This window comes from Drosophila virilis, unplaced genomic scaffold (assembly GCF_030788295.1).
Source record: "Drosophila virilis strain 15010-1051.87 unplaced genomic scaffold, Dvir_AGI_RSII-ME tig00001898, whole genome shotgun sequence".
NCBI classification, from domain to species: Eukaryota; Metazoa; Arthropoda; class Insecta; order Diptera; family Drosophilidae; genus Drosophila; species Drosophila virilis.
This window is the reverse complement of record NW_027212867.1, coordinates 1,328-21,263: the sequence shown is the minus strand read 5'-3', so window position 1 is coordinate 21,263 and position 19,936 is coordinate 1,328. Positions and strand designations below refer to the sequence as shown.

Genomic DNA, 19,936 nt, shown 5'->3' with positions numbered 1-19,936 from the left:
CCCTCGTAGGCAAGTTTTTGTGTCTCGACTTTCGTCGTGTATTGGTGGGGAGGTTCGGGTTCAGTTTTTGCCTTTCGTTTGGCCATCTACCAAAAATAAAAACAAACGGCCGTGGCTGTTGCCTAACCGGGTGCATAGGGATTGGAGGTTCGCACTTCTTGCTAATACTCGGACAATAGCTCGTCGGACTGGTCGGGGTTTTTTCCTTTCCCTTTTGCACTTACCATAAACACATAGTTTAAGTGCGATCAAAAAAAATAAAAAAAAACTTATTGATTTAAGTAAATCCATTGAAACAAAAAAAAAAACCGGATTCTAGTATGGGTACCATTAATGTGTTCCGACCGAACACCCAAATTCAAACTATTCAATTTCGCGTAAGTGAGAGAACTAAGGTGTTGATCGTCTCTCTTTCTCTTTACCCTCCCTACCTTGACAAGCAAAAAAAAAAAATGGAATGTGGATGCTTGTCCCTATTTCAGGTTCTTAAACCATCACTATAAATTGCAAGCGGCTAACATGGGTACTTGACAGATAAAACAATTAATTATGGAATTAGGATATCATATCATATAAGCTAATATAATTCGTTTATTCACGCATTGTTCAATTTTGTTGCCAATTAATAGCAAGGTGAGTATAACTCTATTTACAAGGAAAAAATATACAGTTTCCAAACAAAATTTGAATCCAAAGTTAATATGATGAATGTGCAATAACTAGTTTAAATCCCATAAAGAAATTAAGGGGAAGGAGAAATTCACCAACATTATCTTGAGACTTGACGGATAGTAATTAATTTACCGTCTTGCTAAATTAACTGCATTTAAATGTTCATGTGTGTATATAACTACATATATCTATAGGCATTGGTTTAAACTCTTACTCACGCGATATCCTTCGAAGCAGACGTTGGGCCCAATGTATACGACGATTATGATCGCTGTTGCTAAATATTACAAAAGAAATTTATAAGTATATAAACACATGTATATATATATATATATATATATATATATATATGAGCAACGGTCAAGGTCGGTGGTGTAGGAATTTCCTCTCGCTTTAACTTATTTAGGCATATTCATTGCACATTTTGTTTTAAAGAAATTAGTAAAAAAAAAAAAAAATTAAAGGAAATAAAAATTAAAACTAAGGATCTATTAGCCGTCCATCTTGGCAACGTTAAACAATTAATGGAATTATATGGCAATGCTGCTAAGCAAGCGAAAGGGGTACACCAAAAGTAATACAGACTCGGCTCCTTTGTTACTCTCTGCAGGTTACACTATATGCTTAGTGCATGCGGTCCCGATGGTGCTGCATAAATAGTAAGCGTTTCACCCGCTTGACGCCGTTTTCCGAGGCTATGCCAGATGTTGTTCTTCGCAAGACAGCGGCTGATAAGTAAAATAGCAACAAAATTGGTTCTGCTGGGTTGCTAAGTGCGACACGTGCTCTTGGTGTTGCCCTTGTCTGGTCCGATCTCCCCCTCTGGTAGTGCCGACTAGTACGTCTAAATCTAGTCAACTGAGCAGGCACGGAAACTGTGGAAGCCTTAATTAGTTCCAAGTCTCAACACTAGCACATATAAATACCTTTTCTTTAAGGGTCACCCCGAATCACAATTAGGTTAGTGGGTCGAGTTGTTATGAAGGTTTTTGGTTTCTATTAGCGTACCAAAAGAACACTTCCAAACTGTACCACAATTGCAGCCTTGGTCGTTGATGTCTTTGCAAAAATTATTTGCAAAGAAAGAAAAAATGTTATGAACTTAACTCGCACGCGCTTCAAATATATCTGACATGCTGAGCTGTACTTTTAACCTTTACTACTTCCCAACGACAAAAAAAATAAGGAAGCTTTCAAAAGCTCTACATCACGCGATTATATTTTAAAACGGTACTATGGCCTGATCTTATCACCTTTTTCCTCTCTATTCGCCCTATTCGGTTGCGCATGCCCTCAGCTGTGCAATAAACGAAGAATTGGCTTCCAGCGCGGTCGGTAAAGCAGTAACTAAACTAGAGCAGCTGATCAACAAGCAGATTCGTTTGGGGAGTGCAAAGCAGCCACTACACCACAGTTTATGCAGCGCTACTTGCTAGCGGGACATAAACTGAAATAACTATAATAACTGTTGAGTTAGAACTTGTTACTAGTTTGTATATCTTTGAGATGAAAAGTACCGATGCATTTACCTGTTTCATTAGCTAGTTGATAGTAGGCTGGGCTGACTTTTTGTACAACAATCGCCGGAATGAAAACTGGTGCAAGCTTAGAACTAAACTTCTTTTGCGCGTTACTCTGACAAAAATTGCGGGCGAAGACTTTCGTACCGGCAGTAAGACTTATGTTTCGGCTGCGCAAATTATATATCTTAGCATTTCTATTATGTGACTGAGCTACATTGTCTTTAGCTATCTGACGGATTACTTGTAAGGCTGTGGGCCTCTCAATAGCAGTGTCTTCGGACAAGAGGTTAAGTCGCTTTAGCAAGTCATAGTCTTTACCGTTTAACATCATATTCTGTCCAAACGCTAAAAAATATGGAGAGTACCCTGTACTTTGGTGAACGCTGGCTCTCAAGGCAGCACAAATGGCGTACAGCTTTTTATCCCAATTTGAATGATCTTTTCCGATATAGGCTCTAATAGCCGCTAATACTGATCTATTTACTCGCTCACTCGCATTACTTTGTGGCGAGTATATTGCCGTTCGAATGTGGATGATTCCATACCGGGTAAGAAAAGCTTTAAAGACACTAGAAATGAACTGAGAGCCATTGTCGGTCAGAATAGTTTCTGGCACGCCGAAAGTGCAAAACAGTGTGTTTTCTAGATAGTCGATAATTTTGTTGGTAGTAAACGCGCGAAGAGGCCACATAAAATGAAATTTAGTATTGTGGTCTACAACCATCAGGAGACCTATATTGCCGTTCTTGGACCGAGGATATGGCCCTAGAAGATCCATGTAGAGCTTCTGAAATGGCCGTTCTGACGTCATAGGCTTGCCCATTGGAGGTCTCAACACTACATTGGGGCTTTTCGTTTGCCGACAAACTTTACAATTGACTATATATTCATGAATTTGGGCCGACATTTTTGGCCAAAACAAGTATCTCTTGAGTTTCTCTATTGTTTTTCCGATGCCACTGTGTGCAGCGTTAGGGGGATTGTGGGCTCTCTCTATCACTTGTAGGGTGAGAGACGAAGGTATCCAGAGTTTCCAGGATTGTTTCTCCTGAATGCTATATCCCGTCGCTGGCTCAGTACGTTTATATATAAAACCGTCGATTATCTGTAAATCCGGTAATCTGGATTGGTTAGAAGAAATACTGTCTATCAGATCCAGATAGTTTGGCGATTTGAATTCGGGTGAAGACAGGTCAACTATGGGACCTTGCTCCTCGAATTCCGCAAGCTCTGTCTCATTTTGACGCGATAGCGCATCAGCGACAACATTTTGTGTACCGCTACGATGCGAGACTTTAAACTTGAAGCCCTGTAATTTGATCACCCATCTACCTTGACGTCCTCTGAGATCCTTCTGTCTCATGAGCCATTGTAAGGAAGCATGATCAGTTATTACTTCGAAGTCCTGTCCTTCTATATACGCTCTAAATTTAAAAATACCTCTTATTACGGCTAAGCATTCCAGATCGGTCACACTATAATTCCGTTGGGCCTTTGACAGTTTCTCTGACATGTATGCTATTGGAGCCTCCTCTTCCTGTTCATTTAGTTGAGCTAGAACGCATCCTAAACCAGTTGTGCTAGCATCGCAAACTAATCTAAAAGGTTTTGAGAAGTCGGGTGTAGCCAATACAGGTGCAGAAGTTAAAAGTGTTTTTAAGGTGTTGAAAGCGGAATCAGCATCAGTGTTCCATTTCAATACTTTCGATTTCTTTAGCAACTCTGTAAGCGGAAAGCTAACTGTTGCATAATGATTAACGAAACGTCTGTACCATCCAGCGAGTCCAAGAAAACGTCTCAGTTGTTTTACACTTTTTGGTACAGGGAATTCGTTAATAGCTTGTATTTTGCTAGGGTCCGTCTTTAGTTGACCATACCCAATTATAAAGCCCAAATATTTAATTTCCCGCATACAAAATTTTGATTTTGCGATGTTGATTGTCAAGTTCGCTTTACGCAAGTGCAGCGCTACTTCCTGCAAAAGCAACATATGCGAATCGAAGTCCTCTGATAGCAGAAGTAAATCATCTAAGTAGACAAATACGCGGGTCCGCAAATGGGCTGGTATCACGCGTTCCATTAGTCTACAAAGCGTTTGAGGAGCGTTACACAATCCAAACGGCATTACTTTGTATTGAAATAATGGACGATTAGGGACTGTAAAAGCGGTATACTGACGTGATTTTTCTTCTAGGGGTATCTGCCAGAATGCGTGCTTCATATCGAGGCCCGTTATATATTTAGCCGGCGGCAGACGACTAAGAATTCCGTCGATATGGGGTAGAGGGTACGCATCTTTACGAGTGTACTTATTTATGACTCGAGAATCTAGACACAGCCTGTTTTTATCCTTTCTTTGCACAAGGACGCAGTTGCTGCTCCAGGGGCTATGCGATACCTCTATTATATCTAAAGCTAGCATTTTCTCGATCTCGTCAAACATTAGCTTTTCAACGGCTGGCGAAATAGGCCAATGTCTTTGTTTGACGGGGGTCACATTATCTATTTCAATGCGATGTTCGATTAACTCAGTGCGTCCTAATCCTTCCTTTTCATAAGAATAGAAATTAGAAATGATCGAATTTAATCGTGACTTTTCTTCAGCGGTTAGCTGATGCATTTTCGCTGTTTCCTGGATATCCTGTTCGTTACTGTTGTCTAATTCATTTACGGACTCATCAGGACGAATTAAATTCGTTAACAGTCCAAAGTCCTGCCAAAAATTTATGCCTAAGTAAACATCTTGTTTCAAATCGGGTATAACATAAAAATCAACATTATGCACTTGTTTTCGAAATTCAACTTTAAGTGTCAGTTTGCCTACCACTGGGCAAATAGCGTTGTTAGCTGTTCGGATTGATCCAGAGCATTTGCGCGCTTTGGGATGTGACAACAGTGACTTAGCTGCAACATTACCGAGGCAACTAATCGTCGCTCCGGAATCTAATAATGCTACATATTTTTCTCCCTCTAGGCTTAACTCAGTGTACAAGCGGTTATCTGAGCTCATAAACACTGATTGAACGAGCTTCTTACGAAGACTTTTAATATTTTTCCAGAATTTCCTAAGTCGAACAGTAGAGCGTTTTGGCCGACTGAGAAATTCGATGGGTTCTATGCTGCTAAAAATTCGTCTTCGTGTGTCAAGATAGTGTTTTACTCTAATATGGTACGGTACGTACTTATTTTCAATATCAGTTTGAGTTGCAGTCTCGGCGACTGAACATGTATTTGCCATATAAGTTGTAAATATAGTATTTGGAGTTGATTGCTCCAAACTACCATATGACTGTATTTCTGGCAAGGACTTTATTCTTTTGTGGGATGCGTCAAACTGGTGTTGGTCTGCGCATCCCGCTTCCGGTTTCCCAAAAGATTGCATTTGCTACAATTGGGTTTAAAAGTATTTTTAGCACCGCAACCGTAGCAGAATATACGCCTTTCTCCCATGCAGTCATCGAATCGGTGTCCCACTTTATCGCAATTCCAGCACACTATTTTCTTGTTCTGTATTTCTGAAATATTATCTTCTATATCATTATTTTCCAGTAACTCAGAGACATTACCTCTACCGTATTTGGTTCGATTGGGAAACGAGCCAGTTTCTCTACAGAAACTTTCATGTTTCTTAACTTCCTCTCTTAATTCTGCTCGAGTTCTAATCTTCAAATGCAATAGTTCGTACCTGAGCGCTGTTCTCGCATTGCGTTTTAATAGGTCAACAAGCTTGTCTTCGCTTATTTCGTTAGATAATTGGCTAACCAGGCCTTCAATCGCTGATTGAAAATCATCAAATGTCTCCTGATCTTTCTGGCGCCTTTTCCTAATTAGTTCCCACAAGTCAAAGTCGTCTTTAACGTCCTCGAATCTAAGTCGGAAATCCGTACAGAAAGCCAACCAGGTATACTGTGGGTTTTTCTTGTGGAAGCTCCAAAACCAATCATTGGCTTTCCCGAAAAAAAGTAAATGAAGATTGTCACAAAGCAGCCTATAGTCGCCGTTCAAATTTTGAGCCGTTAATGAACGAATTCGATACAAGAATTCATCTATCTGCATAGAGTCTTTCGAACCGTCAAATTTAAGTCGCCAGGTTTGCATAATGCTAGCTGCTTTTTCTGAACTCAAACTTGAGTTTGATCGATTGCTACCTCTGGGGCTGTATGGTCCGCAGTCAAGGGGTATGTCAGAGTTCTGGGCACTATTAGGGAGAGTATCAGCACCTAATCCCCTTGGAGACTGAACTAATCTAGAGCGTGTTGATTCAGCTTGCTCACTTCGTACATTTAATGTTGCTAACTTCTCTTGCAGTGATTGTTCAACAGAAGCTTTAATAACGTTTTTGAGTTCTACTATTAAAGTCCTTTGCTGAGATTGTAGAGCTTCGTTGATATAGGTAATTGTCTCTACATTTGGACCATTGTCCACTGACTTATTTCCGTTGCTGCCTAAAGACATGCAACTACCTAAATATTCTCTATGATTTCGATTCATAGACCTAGTTTGCATACTTCGCTTGGGCGTGGCTCCTCGCCCTTTTCCGAATCGCTGACCTCTCCTGATACCTGTAGTAGTCGAACCATCTTGGCAAGGTAGAGTATTTCGCGATAGAGTTTCGTCTGTTTCAGCATTACCAGCTGAGTGTAACTCCGCTGCCAGTGTATTGTTCATAAATATTAGTTGCCCTGGGTTGCAATCTGCCTCACATACTGGACATTTTGGGGTTGTCTTTAGTGTATTGCTTATGCAAACGTCGTGAAAACGGTGTTGACAAGGAGTAGTCGCAGATAGCTGTTCTGCTTGCAATTGCTCATGGCAAATGCCACAAAATGGATCTTGCGCGTTAATCGCTGCAACTATGCTCTCTGTGCTTCGTCTCACTGCCATAATGAATGCAAACTTTTGCTTGTTTCCAAACAACAAAAGGAAAACTAAATAGGACTTGTATTATTAAGTCTTGGTTATTTATTCTATCTGTCTTTTTCCCACACGTTATTGCTTACAATCCTTAAGCAAACCTGAGTAGTTGAATTTGTGCTATTTATTTTACTGGAGTCTATTTCTGATTTGGATTTTTACTGCTCATGGACTACTAGACAACATCCGAAATATTTCCAGTTTGTTGTAATTCCAAATAGTCCTTGAAACAATTAACCCAAATTTGATTATTATTCCCTCTTTTCCGATCTTACCCGCTGCTTAAAGTACTAGTAATTAATTGTGGTCGACTAATCCAGCAATGCCTGAATTACAATCGCAAATTCCTACAACTAACTACTGTCTGAACACAACGTATTTTCCCGAGAAAGGGGCCTAACAGGGTAATTAAAAAATAATAGGTAGTAATTGATATGGTATAACTTCGAGTTTCGATTGGGGATTGTTGTGCACTAGGTGTTAGTCGTGCTTACGCAAGAAGTAAAAGTTTTACGTTCTTGCTAGGGTCCCACGTGTTGGGCGCCATATATGTATTGGTGGGGAGGTTCGGGTTCAGTTTTTGCCTTTCGTTTGGCCATCTACCAAAAATAAAAACAAACGGCCGTGGCTGTTGCCTAACCGGGTGCATAGGGATTGGAGGTTCGCACTTCTTGCTAATACTCGGACAATAGCTCGTCGGACTGGTCGGGGTTTTTTCCTTTCCCTTTTGCACTTACCATAAACACATAGTTTAAGTGCGATCAAAAAAAATAAAAAAAAACTTATTGATTTAAGTAAATCCATTGAAACAAAAAAAAAAACCGGATTCTAGTATGGGTACCATTAATGTGTTCCGACCGAACACCCAAATTCAAACTATTCAATTTCGCGTAAGTGAGAGAACTAAGGTGTTGATCGTCTCTCTTTCTCTTTACCCTCCCTACCTTGACAAGCAAAAAAAAAAAATGGAATGTGGATGCTTGTCCCTATTTCAGGTTCTTAAACCATCACTATAAATTGCAAGCGGCTAACATGGGTACTTGACAGATAAAACAATTAATTATGGAATTAGGATATCATATCATATAAGCTAATATAATTCGTTTATTCACGCATTGTTCAATTTTGTTGCCAATTAATAGCAAGGTGAGTATAACTCTATTTACAAGGAAAAAATATACAGTTTCCAAACAAAATTTGAATCCAAAGTTAATATGATGAATGTGCAATAACTAGTTTAAATCCCATAAAGAAATTAAGGGGAAGGAGAAATTCACCAACATTATCTTGAGACTTGACGGATAGTAATTAATTTACCGTCTTGCTAAATTAACTGCATTTAAATGTTCATGTGTGTATATAACTACATATATCTATAGGCATTGGTTTAAACTCTTACTCACGCGATATCCTTCGAAGCAGACGTTGGGCCCAATGTATACGACGATTATGATCGCTGTTGCTAAATATTACAAAAGAAATTTATAAGTATATAAACACATGTATATATATATATATATATATATATATATATGAGCAACGGTCAAGGTCGGTGGTGTAGGAATTTCCTCTCGCTTTAACTTATTTAGGCATATTCATTGCACATTTTGTTTTAAAGAAATTAGTAAAAAAAAAAAAAAATTAAAGGAAATAAAAATTAAAACTAAGGATCTATTAGCCGTCCATCTTGGCAACGTTAAACAATTAATGGAATTATATGGCAATGCTGCTAAGCAAGCGAAAGGGGTACACCAAAAGTAATACAGACTCGGCTCCTTTGTTACTCTCTGCAGGTTACACTATATGCTTAGTGCATGCGGTCCCGATGGTGCTGCATAAATAGTAAGCGTTTCACCCGCTTGACGCCGTTTTCCGAGGCTATGCCAGATGTTGTTCTTCGCAAGACAGCGGCTGATAAGTAAAATAGCAACAAAATTGGTTCTGCTGGGTTGCTAAGTGCGACACGTGCTCTTGGTGTTGCCCTTGTCTGGTCCGATCTCCCCCTCTGGTAGTGCCGACTAGTACGTCTAAATCTAGTCAACTGAGCAGGCACGGAAACTGTGGAAGCCTTAATTAGTTCCAAGTCTCAACACTAGCACATATAAATACCTTTTCTTTAAGGGTCACCCCGAATCACAATTAGGTTAGTGGGTCGAGTTGTTATGAAGGTTTTTGGTTTCTATTAGCGTACCAAAAGAACACTTCCAAACTGTACCACAATTGCAGCCTTGGTCGTTGATGTCTTTGCAAAAATTATTTGCAAAGAAAGAAAAAATGTTATGAACTTAACTCGCACGCGCTTCAAATATATCTGACATGCTGAGCTGTACTTTTAACCTTTACTACTTCCCAACGACAAAAAAAATAAGGAAGCTTTCAAAAGCTCTACATCACGCGATTATATTTTAAAACGGTACTATGGCCTGATCTTATCACCTTTTTCCTCTCTATTCGCCCTATTCGGTTGCGCATGCCCTCAGCTGTGCAATAAACGAAGAATTGGCTTCCAGCGCGGTCGGTAAAGCAGTAACTAAACTAGAGCAGCTGATCAACAAGCAGATGTAGTGGCTGCTTTGCACTCCCCAAACGAATCTGCTTGTTGATCAGCTGCTCTAGTTTAGTTACTGCTTTACCGACCGCGCTGGAAGCCAATTCTTCGTTTATTGCACAGCTGAGGGCATGCGCAACCGAATAGGGCGAATAGAGAGGAAAAAGGTGATAAGATCAGGCCATAGTACCGTTTTAAAATATAATCGCGTGATGTAGAGCTTTTGAAAGCTTCCTTATTTTTTTTGTCGTTGGGAAGTAGTAAAGGTTAAAAGTACAGCTCAGCATGTCAGATATATTTGAAGCGCGTGCGAGTTAAGTTCATAACATTTTTTCTTTCTTTGCAAATAATTTTTGCAAAGACATCAACGACCAAGGCTGCAATTGTGGTACAGTTTGGAAGTGTTCTTTTGGTACGCTAATAGAAACCAAAAACCTTCATAACAACTCGACCCACTAACCTAATTGTGATTCGGGGTGACCCTTAAAGAAAAGGTATTTATATGTGCTAGTGTTGAGACTTGGAACTAATTAAGGCTTCCACAGTTTCCGTGCCTGCTCAGTTGACTAGATTTAGACGTACTAGTCGGCACTACCAGAGGGGGAGATCGGACCAGACAAGGGCAACACCAAGAGCACGTGTCGCACTTAGCAACCCAGCAGAACCAATTTTGTTGCTATTTTACTTATCAGCCGCTGTCTTGCGAAGAACAACATCTGGCATAGCCTCGGAAAACGGCGTCAAGCGGGTGAAACGCTTACTATTTATGCAGCACCATCGGGACCGCATGCACTAAGCATATAGTGTAACCTGCAGAGAGTAACAAAGGAGCCGAGTCTGTATTACTTTTGGTGTACCCCTTTCGCTTGCTTAGCAGCATTGCCATATAATTCCATTAATTGTTTAACGTTGCCAAGATGGACGGCTAATAGATCCTTAGTTTTAATTTTTATTTCCTTTAATTTTTTTTTTCTTTTACTAATTTCTTTAAAACAAAATGTGCAATGAATATGCCTAAATAAGTTAAAGCGAGAGGAAATTCCTACACCACCGACCTTGACCGTTGCTCATATATATATATATATATATATATATATATATACATGTGTTTATATACTTATAAATTTCTTTTGTAATATTTAGCAACAGCGATCATAATCGTCGTATACATTGGGCCCAACGTCTGCTTCGAAGGATATCGCGTGAGTAAGAGTTTAAACCAATGCCTATAGATATATGTAGTTATATACACACATGAACATTTAAATGCAGTTAATTTAGCAAGACGGTAAATTAATTACTATCCGTCAAGTCTCAAGATAATGTTGGTGAATTTCTCCTTCCCCTTAATTTCTTTATGGGATTTAAACTAGTTATTGCACATTCATCATATTAACTTTGGATTCAAATTTTGTTTGGAAACTGTATATTTTTTTCTTGTAAATAGAGTTATACTCACCTTGCTATTAATTGGCAACAAAATTGAACAATGCGTGAATAAACGAATTATATTAGCTTATATGATATGATATCCTAATTCCATAATTAATTGTTTTATCTGTCAAGTACCCATGTTAGCCGCTTGCAATTTATAGTGATGGTTTAAGAACCTGAAATAGGGACAAGCATCCACATTCCATTTTTTTTTTTTGCTTGTCAAGGTAGGGAGGGTAAAGAGAAAGAGAGACGATCAACACCTTAGTTCTCTCACTTACGCGAAATTGAATAGTTTGAATTTGGGTGTTCGGTCGGAACACATTAATGGTACCCATACTAGAATCCGGTTTTTTTTTTTGTTTCAATGGATTTACTTAAATCAATAAGTTTTTTTTTTATTTTTTTTGATCGCACTTAAACTATGAGTTTATGGTAAGTGCAAAAGGGAAAGGAAAAAACCCCGACCAGTCCGACGAGCTATTGTCCGAGTATTAGCAAGAAGTGCGAACCTCCAATCCCTATGCACCCGGTTAGGCAACAGCCACGGCCGTTTGTTTTTATTTTTGGTAGATGGCCAAACGAAAGGCAAAAACTGAACCCGAACCTCCCCACCAATACATATATGGCGCCCAACACGTGGGACCCTAGCAAGAACGTAAAACTTTTACTTCTTGCGTAAGCACGACTAACACCTAGTGCACAACAATCCCCAATCGAAACTCGAAGTTATACCATATCAATTACTACCTATTATTTTTTAATTACCCTGTTAGGCCCCTTTCTCGGGAAAATACGTTGTGTTCAGACAGTAGTTAGTTGTAGGAATTTGCGATTGTAATTCAGGCATTGCTGGATTAGTCGACCACAATTAATTACTAGTACTTTAAGCAGCGGGTAAGATCGGAAAAGAGGGAATAATAATCAAATTTGGGTTAATTGTTTCAAGGACTATTTGGAATTACAACAAACTGGAAATATTTCGGATGTTGTCTAGTAGTCCATGAGCAGTAAAAATCCAAATCAGAAATAGACTCCAGTAAAATAAATAGCACAAATTCAACTACTCAGGTTTGCTTAAGGATTGTAAGCAATAACGTGTGGGAAAAAGACAGATAGAATAAATAACCAAGACTTAATAATACAAGTCCTATTTAGTTTTCCTTTTGTTGTTTGGAAACAAGCAAAAGTTTGCATTCATTATGGCAGTGAGACGAAGCACAGAGAGCATAGTTGCAGCGATTAACGCGCAAGATCCATTTTGTGGCATTTGCCATGAGCAATTGCAAGCAGAACAGCTATCTGCGACTACTCCTTGTCAACACCGTTTTCACGACGTTTGCATAAGCAATACACTAAAGACAACCCCAAAATGTCCAGTATGTGAGGCAGATTGCAACCCAGGGCAACTAATATTTATGAACAATACACTGGCAGCGGAGTTACACTCAGCTGGTAATGCTGAAACAGACGAAACTCTATCGCGAAATACTCTACCTTGCCAAGATGGTTCGACTACTACAGGTATCAGGAGAGGTCAGCGATTCGGAAAAGGGCGAGGAGCCACGCCCAAGCGAAGTATGCAAACTAGGTCTATGAATCGAAATCATAGAGAATATTTAGGTAGTTGCATGTCTTTAGGCAGCAACGGAAATAAGTCAGTGGACAATGGTCCAAATGTAGAGACAATTACCTATATCAACGAAGCTCTACAATCTCAGCAAAGGACTTTAATAGTAGAACTCAAAAACGTTATTAAAGCTTCTGTTGAACAATCACTGCAAGAGAAGTTAGCAACATTAAATGTACGAAGTGAGCAAGCTGAATCAACACGCTCTAGATTAGTTCAGTCTCCAAGGGGATTAGGTGCTGATACTCTCCCTAATAGTGCCCAGAACTCTGACATACCCCTTGACTGCGGACCATACAGCCCCAGAGGTAGCAATCGATCAAACTCAAGTTTGAGTTCAGAAAAAGCAGCTAGCATTATGCAAACCTGGCGACTTAAATTTGACGGTTCGAAAGACTCTATGCAGATAGATGAATTCTTGTATCGAATTCGTTCATTAACGGCTCAAAATTTGAACGGCGACTATAGGCTGCTTTGTGACAATCTTCATTTACTTTTTTTCGGGAAAGCCAATGATTGGTTTTGGAGCTTCCACAAGAAAAACCCACAGTATACCTGGTTGGCTTTCTGTACGGATTTCCGACTTAGATTCGAGGACGTTAAAGACGACTTTGACTTGTGGGAACTAATTAGGAAAAGACGCCAGAAAGATCAGGAGACATTTGATGATTTTCAATCAGCGATTGAAGGCCTGGTTAGCCAATTATCTAACGAAATAAGCGAAGACAAGCTTGTTGACCTATTAAAACGCAATGCGAGAACAGCGCTCAGGTACGAACTATTGCATTTGAAGATTAGAACTCGAGCAGAATTAAGAGAGGAAGTTAAGAAACATGAAAGTTTCTGTAGAGAAACTGGCTCGTTTCCCAATCGAACCAAATACGGTAGAGGTAATGTCTCTGAGTTACTGGAAAATAATGATATAGAAGATAATATTTCAGAAATACAGAACAAGAAAATAGTGTGCTGGAATTGCGATAAAGTGGGACACCGATTCGATGACTGCATGGGAGAAAGGCGTATATTCTGCTACGGTTGCGGTGCTAAAAATACTTTTAAACCCAATTGTAGCAAATGCAATCTTTTGGGAAACCGGAAGCGGGATGCGCAGACCAACACCAGTTTGACGCATCCCACAAAAGAATAAAGTCCTTGCCAGAAATACAGTCATATGGTAGTTTGGAGCAATCAACTCCAAATACTATATTTACAACTTATATGGCAAATACATGTTCAGTCGCCGAGACTGCAACTCAAACTGATATTGAAAATAAGTACGTACCGTACCATATTAGAGTAAAACACTATCTTGACACACGAAGACGAATTTTTAGCAGCATAGAACCCATCGAATTTCTCAGTCGGCCAAAACGCTCTACTGTTCGACTTAGGAAATTCTGGAAAAATATTAAAAGTCTTCGTAAGAAGCTCGTTCAATCAGTGTTTATGAGCTCAGATAACCGCTTGTACACTGAGTTAAGCCTAGAGGGAGAAAAATATGTAGCATTATTAGATTCCGGAGCGACGATTAGTTGCCTCGGTAATGTTGCAGCTAAGTCACTGTTGTCACATCCCAAAGCGCGCAAATGCTCTGGATCAATCCGAACAGCTAACAACGCTATTTGCCCAGTGGTAGGCAAACTGACACTTAAAGTTGAATTTCGAAAACAAGTGCATAATGTTGATTTTTATGTTATACCCGATTTGAAACAAGATGTTTACTTAGGCATAAATTTTTGGCAGGACTTTGGACTGTTAACGAATTTAATTCGTCCTGATGAGTCCGTAAATGAATTAGACAACAGTAACGAACAGGATATCCAGGAAACAGCGAAAATGCATCAGCTAACCGCTGAAGAAAAGTCACGATTAAATTCGATCATTTCTAATTTCTATTCTTATGAAAAGGAAGGATTAGGACGCACTGAGTTAATCGAACATCGCATTGAAATAGATAATGTGACCCCCGTCAAACAAAGACATTGGCCTATTTCGCCAGCCGTTGAAAAGCTAATGTTTGACGAGATCGAGAAAATGCTAGCTTTAGATATAATAGAGGTATCGCATAGCCCCTGGAGCAGCAACTGCGTCCTTGTGCAAAGAAAGGATAAAAACAGGCTGTGTCTAGATTCTCGAGTCATAAATAAGTACACTCGTAAAGATGCGTACCCTCTACCCCATATCGACGGAATTCTTAGTCGTCTGCCGCCGGCTAAATATATAACGGGCCTCGATATGAAGCACGCATTCTGGCAGATACCCCTAGAAGAAAAATCACGTCAGTATACCGCTTTTACAGTCCCTAATCGTCCATTATTTCAATACAAAGTAATGCCGTTTGGATTGTGTAACGCTCCTCAAACGCTTTGTAGACTAATGGAACGCGTGATACCAGCCCATTTGCGGACCCGCGTATTTGTCTACTTAGATGATTTACTTCTGCTATCAGAGGACTTCGATTCGCATATGTTGCTTTTGCAGGAAGTAGCGCTGCACTTGCGTAAAGCGAACTTGACAATCAACATCGCAAAATCAAAATTTTGTATGCGGGAAATTAAATATTTGGGCTTTATAATTGGGTATGGTCAACTAAAGACGGACCCTAGCAAAATACAAGCTATTAACGAATTCCCTGTACCAAAAAGTGTAAAACAACTGAGACGTTTTCTTGGACTCGCTGGATGGTACAGACGTTTCGTTAATCATTATGCAACAGTTAGCTTTCCGCTTACAGAGTTGCTAAAGAAATCGAAAGTATTGAAATGGAACACTGATGCTGATTCCGCTTTCAACACCTTAAAAACACTTTTAACTTCTGCACCTGTATTGGCTACACCCGACTTCTCAAAACCTTTTAGATTAGTTTGCGATGCTAGCACAACTGGTTTAGGATGCGTTCTAGCTCAACTAAATGAACAGGAAGAGGAGGCTCCAATAGCATACATGTCAGAGAAACTGTCAAAGGCCCAACGGAATTATAGTGTGACCGATCTGGAATGCTTAGCCGTAATAAGAGGTATTTTTAAATTTAGAGCGTATATAGAAGGACAGGACTTCGAAGTAATAACTGATCATGCTTCCTTACAATGGCTCATGAGACAGAAGGATCTCAGAGGACGTCAAGGTAGATGGGTGATCAAATTACAGGGCTTCAAGTTTAAAGTCTCGCATCGTAGCGGTACACAAAATGTTGTCGCTGATGCGCTATCGCGTCAAAATGAGACAGAGCTTGCGGAATTCGAGGAGCAAGGTCCCATAGTTGACCTGTCTTCACCCGAATTCAAATCGCCAAACTATCTGGATCTGATAGACAGTATTTCTTCTAACCAATCCAGATTACCGGATTTACAGATAATCGACGGTTTTATATATAAACGTACTGAGCCAGCGACGGGATATAGCATTCAGGAGAAACAATCCTGGAAACTCTGGATACCTTCGTCTCTCACCCTACAAGTGATAGAGAGAGCCCACAATCCCCCTAACGCTGCACACAGTGGCATCGGAAAAACAATAGAGAAACTCAAGAGATACTTGTTTTGGCCAAAAATGTCGGCCCAAATTCATGAATATATAGTCAATTGTAAAGTTTGTCGGCAAACGAAAAGCCCCAATGTAGTGTTGAGACCTCCAATGGGCAAGCCTATGACGTCAGAACGGCCATTTCAGAAGCTCTACATGGATCTTCTAGGGCCATATCCTCGGTCCAAGAACGGCAATATAGGTCTCCTGATGGTTGTAGACCACAATACTAAATTTCATTTTATGTGGCCTCTTCGCGCGTTTACTACCAACAAAATTATCGACTATCTAGAAAACACACTGTTTTGCACTTTCGGCGTGCCAGAAACTATTCTGACCGACAATGGCTCTCAGTTCATTTCTAGTGTCTTTAAAGCTTTTCTTACCCGGTATGGAATCATCCACATTCGAACGGCAATATACTCGCCACAAAGTAATGCGAGTGAGCGAGTAAATAGATCAGTATTAGCGGCTATTAGAGCCTATATCGGAAAAGATCATTCAAATTGGGATAAAAAGCTGTACGCCATTTGTGCTGCCTTGAGAGCCAGCGTTCACCAAAGTACAGGGTACTCTCCATATTTTTTAGCGTTTGGACAGAATATGATGTTAAACGGTAAAGACTATGACTTGCTAAAGCGACTTAACCTCTTGTCCGAAGACACTGCTATTGAGAGGCCCACAGCCTTACAAGTAATCCGTCAGATAGCTAAAGACAATGTAGCTCAGTCACATAATAGAAATGCTAAGATATATAATTTGCGCAGCCGAAACATAAGTCTTACTGCCGGTACGAAAGTCTTCGCCCGCAATTTTTGTCAGAGTAACGCGCAAAAGAAGTTTAGTTCTAAGCTTGCACCAGTTTTCATTCCGGCGATTGTTGTACAAAAAGTCAGCCCAGCCTACTATCAACTAGCTAATGAAACAGGTAAATGCATCGGTACTTTTCATCTCAAAGATATACAAACTAGTAACAAGTTCTAACTCAACAGTTATTATAGTTATTTCAGTTTATGTCCCGCTAGCAAGTAGCGCTGCATAAACTGTGGTGTAGTGGCTGCTTTGCACTCCCCAAACGAATCTGCTTGTTGATCAGCTGCTCTAGTTTAGTTACTGCTTTACCGACCGCGCTGGAAGCCAATTCTTCGTTTATTGCACAGCTGAGGGCATGCGCAACCGAATAGGGCGAATAGAGAGGAAAAAGGTGATAAGATCAGGCCATAGTACCGTTTTAAAATATAATCGCGTGATGTAGAGCTTTTGAAAGCTTCCTTATTTTTTTTGTCGTTGGGAAGTAGTAAAGGTTAAAAGTACAGCTCAGCATGTCAGATATATTTGAAGCGCGTGCGAGTTAAGTTCATAACATTTTTTCTTTCTTTGCAAATAATTTTTGCAAAGACATCAACGACCAAGGCTGCAATTGTGGTACAGTTTGGAAGTGTTCTTTTGGTACGCTAATAGAAACCAAAAACCTTCATAACAACTCGACCCACTAACCTAATTGTGATTCGGGGTGACCCTTAAAGAAAAGGTATTTATATGTGCTAGTGTTGAGACTTGGAACTAATTAAGGCTTCCACAGTTTCCGTGCCTGCTCAGTTGACTAGATTTAGACGTACTAGTCGGCACTACCAGAGGGGGAGATCGGACCAGACAAGGGCAACACCAAGAGCACGTGTCGCACTTAGCAACCCAGCAGAACCAATTTTGTTGCTATTTTACTTATCAGCCGCTGTCTTGCGAAGAACAACATCTGGCATAGCCTCGGAAAACGGCGTCAAGCGGGTGAAACGCTTACTATTTATGCAGCACCATCGGGACCGCATGCACTAAGCATATAGTGTAACCTGCAGAGAGTAACAAAGGAGCCGAGTCTGTATTACTTTTGGTGTACCCCTTTCGCTTGCTTAGCAGCATTGCCATATAATTCCATTAATTGTTTAACGTTGCCAAGATGGACGGCTAATAGATCCTTAGTTTTAATTTTTATTTCCTTTAATTTTTTTTTTCTTTTACTAATTTCTTTAAAACAAAATGTGCAATGAATATGCCTAAATAAGTTAAAGCGAGAGGAAATTCCTACACCACCGACCTTGACCGTTGCTCATATATATATATATATATATATATATATATATACATGTGTTTATATACTTATAAATTTCTTTTGTAATATTTAGCAACAGCGATCATAATCGTCGTATACATTGGGCCCAACGTCTGCTTCGAAGGATATCGCGTGAGTAAGAGTTTAAACCAATGCCTATAGATATATGTAGTTATATACACACATGAACATTTAAATGCAGTTAATTTAGCAAGACGGTAAATTAATTACTATCCGTCAAGTCTCAAGATAATGTTGGTGAATTTCTCCTTCCCCTTAATTTCTTTATGGGATTTAAACTAGTTATTGCACATTCATCATATTAACTTTGGATTCAAATTTTGTTTGGAAACTGTATATTTTTTTCTTGTAAATAGAGTTATACTCACCTTGCTATTAATTGGCAACAAAATTGAACAATGCGTGAATAAACGAATTATATTAGCTTATATGATATGATATCCTAATTCCATAATTAATTGTTTTATCTGTCAAGTACCCATGTTAGCCGCTTGCAATTTATAGTGATGGTTTAAGAACCTGAAATAGGGACAAGCATCCACATTCCATTTTTTTTTTTTGCTTGTCAAGGTAGGGAGGGTAAAGAGAAAGAGAGACGATCAACACCTTAGTTCTCTCACTTACGCGAAATTGAATAGTTTGAATTTGGGTGTTCGGTCGGAACACATTAATGGTACCCATACTAGAATCCGGTTTTTTTTTTTGTTTCAATGGATTTACTTAAATCAATAAGTTTTTTTTTTATTTTTTTTGATCGCACTTAAACTATGTGTTTATGGTAAGTGCAAAAGGGAAAGGAAAAAACCCCGACCAGTCCGACGAGCTATTGTCCGAGTATTAGCAAGAAGTGCGAACCTCCAATCCCTATGCACCCGGTTAGGCAACAGCCACGGCCGTTTGTTTTTATTTTTGGTAGATGGCCAAACGAAAGGCAAAAACTGAACCCGAACCTCCCCACCAATACACAGATTCGTTTGGGGAGTGCAAAGCAGCCACTACAGTCGGACACCACTTCTGAGCAAATCTTCTGCTAGCGTGTCAATAACTAAATTTAATTTCTCCACCCCTCGTGAAATATTATCATTCAAAATAAATGTTTCACATGATATGTTCCCAATCATTTGTGATCCCAAATTTTGGCCACCACACATGATTGTTCATGACTTCAAGCCTAAAAAGCGTAACCAGCCTGTCAGTCCCTTCAATAGAGGGTACCATTTCTGCTCCAAAAAACTAGCTTCATCTTCTGACCAAATCTTTGTTCATTATCAGAATGTTAGAGGTCTCACTTCAAAGCTAAAAAATCTTTTTATTGCCAGCACTTCCTTCGATTCGGACATAATAGCATTTTCAGAAACATGGTTAAACTCAACCATATCTGATTTTGAGATATTACCGAATAACTTTATTAATTATTAATAACTTTATGTTTAGAAATGATCGGCCGACTCGAGGTCGTGGGGTGTTAATTGCCGTTAAAGCCACTCTCCAGTCTGAACTATTCTGTTTTAGTACGCCTACTGACGCTGAGATTGTCTCAGTTAAGGTGTCTTTTCCTACACGGA

General features: G+C 39.5%; 3 long non-coding RNA genes across 6 annotated transcripts; 2 read left to right on the top strand and 1 right to left on the bottom strand.

The window, feature by feature from the left end:
* Positions 1 to 573: 573 nt before the first annotated feature.
* LOC116650090 (uncharacterized) lies at positions 574 to 9,664 on the bottom strand. 4 transcript variants are annotated; one of them, XR_011417348.1, is made up of 3 exons: positions 8,878 to 9,664; positions 1,258 to 8,571; positions 574 to 949 (listed from the first exon to the last, which is right to left on the bottom strand). It is a non-coding gene; the product is annotated as an uncharacterized lncRNA (long non-coding RNA). The 4 variants fall into 4 exon arrangements; XR_011417349.1 differs by lacking the exon at positions 574 to 949 and having other exon boundaries at positions 1,119 to 1,547; positions 1,599 to 8,571; XR_004303106.2 differs by lacking the exon at positions 574 to 949 and having other exon boundaries at positions 1,119 to 8,571; positions 8,878 to 9,167; positions 9,219 to 9,664.
* Positions 9,665 to 9,670: 6 nt separating this feature from the next.
* LOC116650087 (uncharacterized) lies at positions 9,671 to 11,176 on the top strand. The gene is made up of 2 exons (XR_011417350.1): positions 9,671 to 10,492; positions 10,801 to 11,176. It is a non-coding gene; the product is annotated as an uncharacterized lncRNA (long non-coding RNA).
* A 349-nt stretch (positions 11,177 to 11,525) lies between these two features.
* Positions 11,526 to 18,799, top strand: LOC138910857 (uncharacterized). The gene is made up of 2 exons (XR_011417351.1): positions 11,526 to 18,115; positions 18,424 to 18,799. It is a non-coding gene; the product is annotated as an uncharacterized lncRNA (long non-coding RNA).
* The last annotated feature ends 1,137 nt before the right edge of the window (positions 18,800 to 19,936 follow it).